We start from the raw sequence: 2872 nt of genomic DNA on the forward strand, positions 1-2872 counted from the left end.
CCAAACATAATCGTTTGTGGTGCTTTCGCTGTAAAGCCTTTTTGAAATCGGACACTGTGGTGGGATTAACAAGAAGTGTATCTTTAAAATGGTGTGAAATACTTGTATGCTTGAGGAATTTTAATTATGAGATTTCTGTTGTTTGAATTTGGCGCCATGCACTTTCACTGGCTGTTGTCATATCGATCCCGTTAACGGGATTGCAGCCCTAAGAAGATAAGGGAGGTAAGGCAAAAAATAGGCCATATTTGCGAAGTAACTACAATTTAGCAATTAAACACTGGAGTGATAGATGTGCAGAAGATGAATGTGCAAGTAGAGATACTGGTGTGCAAAGGAGCAAAAAAAAGAATAACAATATGGGGATGAGGTAGTTGGATGAGCTACTTACAGGTGGGCTATGTACAGGTGCAATGACCTGTAGGCTGCTCTGACAGCTGATGCTTAAAGTTAGTGAGGGGGATATGGGTCTCCAGCTTCAGTGATTTTTGCAATTCGTTCCAGTCATTGGAAGCAGAGAACTGGAAGGAAAGGCAGCAAAGGTGGAATTGGCTTTGGGGGTGACCAGTGAAATATACCTGCTGGAGCGGTGCTACTATGGTGACCAGTGAGCTGAAGTAAGGCGGGGCTTTACCTAGCAAAGACTTATAGATGACCTGGAGCCAGTGAGTTTGCCAACAAATATGAAGCGAGGGCCAACCAACGAGAGCATACAGGTCGCAGTGGTGGGTAGTATATGAGGCTTTGGTGACAAAACAGATGGCACTGTGATAGACTGCATCCAATTTGCTGAGTAGAGTGTTGGAGGCTATTTTGTAAATGACATCGCCGAAGTCGAGGATCGGTAGGATAGTCCATTTTTTGAGGGTATTTTTTGGCAGCATGAGTGAAGGATGCTTTGTTGCGAAATAGGAAGCCGATTCTAGATTTAATTTTGGATTGGAGATGCTCAATGTGAGTCTGGAAGGAGAGTTTACAGTCTAACCAGACACCAAGGTATTTGTAGTTGTCCACATAAGTCAGAACAATCCAGAGTAGTGATGCTAGTCGGGTGGGCAGGTGTGGATGCGATTAGTTGAAGAGCATGCATTTAGTTTTACTTGCATTTAAGAGCAGTTGAAGGCCACGGAATGAGAGTCGAAGCTCGTCTGGAGGTTAGTTAACACAGAAGTATACAGAATGGTGCCGTCTGTGTTGAGGTGGATCAGAGAATCACCAGCAGCAAGAGTGACATCATTGATGTAAACAGAGAAAAAAGTCAGCCCGAGAATTGAACCCTGTGGGACCCCCATAGAGACTGCCAGAGGTCCGGACAACAGGCCCTCCGATTTGACACACTGATCTCTGTCTGAGAAGTAGTTGGTGAACCAGGCGAGGCAGTCATTTGAGAAACCAAGGCTGTTGAGTCTCACGATAAGAATGTGGTAATCAACAGAGTCGAAAGCCTTGGCCAGGTCGACGAATACGGCTGCACAGCATTGTCTTTTATCGATGGCGGTTATGATATCGTTTAGGACCTTGATCTTGGCTGAGGTGCACCCATGACCAGCTCGGAAACCAGATTGCATAGCGGAGAAGGTACGGTGGGATTCGAAATGGCCGGTGATCTGTTTGTTAAGGCTAGGTGGCAGCATTTTGACGTCCGGATGAAAAGCGTGCCCAAAGTAAACTGTCAGACCCAGAAGCTTGGATATGCATATAATTGGTAGATTTGGAGAGAAAACACTCTAAAGTTTCTAAAACTGTTAAAATAATGTCTGTGAGTATAACAGAACTGAAAAACATTTAGGTCATAGGATTTTCCAAATTTCTATGGGAAACCCTATATATTAGGAACCTGGTTGCAGTTCCTATGGCTTCCACTAGATGTCAACAGTCTTTAGAAATTGTTCGATGTTTTTCTTTTGAGAAATGAAGAAGTAGTGCTGTTCTTTGTACGTGTCATTCTGAAGGTCCCTAGTCTTTTGTTGCATGTGAACAGGAGCGTGCTCCGTGTTATTTTTCTTCGGTATTGGAAACAGATTATCCCGTCTTAAATTTTATCGATTATTTACATTTTAGAATACCTGACGTTGGATTAGGAACGTTGTTTGAAATGTTTGGACCAAGTTTACAGGTAACTTATTAGATACTTTGTAGTCATGTTGGGCGAGTTGGAACCGGTGTATTTCTGAATCAAACGTGCCAAATAAATTGACATTTGGGGATATAAAGAAGGAATGTATCAAACAAAACAACCATTCGTTGTGTCACTGAGACATTTGGGATTGCAAAAAGAAGAAGATCTTCAAAGGTAAGGCATTTATAATATCGTTATTTCTGACTTTTGTGTCGCACCTGCTTGGTTGAAAATGTATTTTCATGTGTTTGTATGCGGGGCGCTGTCCTCAGATAATCGCATGGTGTGCTTTCGCCGTAAAGCCTTTTTGAATTCTGACACCGCGGCTGGATTAACAAGTAGTTAAGCTTAATTTTGATCTATTGCACTTATATTTTCGTGAATGTTGAATATTGATATTTCTGTAGTTTGAATTTGGCGCTCTGCAATTTCACCAGATGTTGTCAAATCTATCCCGTTAACGGGATTGGCACGTTAAGGGATCACTAAGAGGTTAACCTTTCTCGCCCCGGGGTTCCGCTAGCGGAACACCCACAACATTCCGCTGAATTCATTTTTTAATTTTTTTTTATATTTAACTTCCACACATTAACAAGTCCAATAGAGCAAATGAAAGATAAACATCTTGTGAATCCAGCCATCATTTCCGATTTTTTTAATGTTTTACAGTGAAAACACAATATAAATGTATGTTAGCTCACCACAATAGCCAAACACACAACGCCATGTTTCCACCGCAAAGGTAGCTTTCAC

Source organism: Salvelinus namaycush, chromosome 27, assembly GCF_016432855.1.
Source record: "Salvelinus namaycush isolate Seneca chromosome 27, SaNama_1.0, whole genome shotgun sequence".
Taxonomy (NCBI): Eukaryota; Metazoa; Chordata; class Actinopteri; order Salmoniformes; family Salmonidae; genus Salvelinus; species Salvelinus namaycush.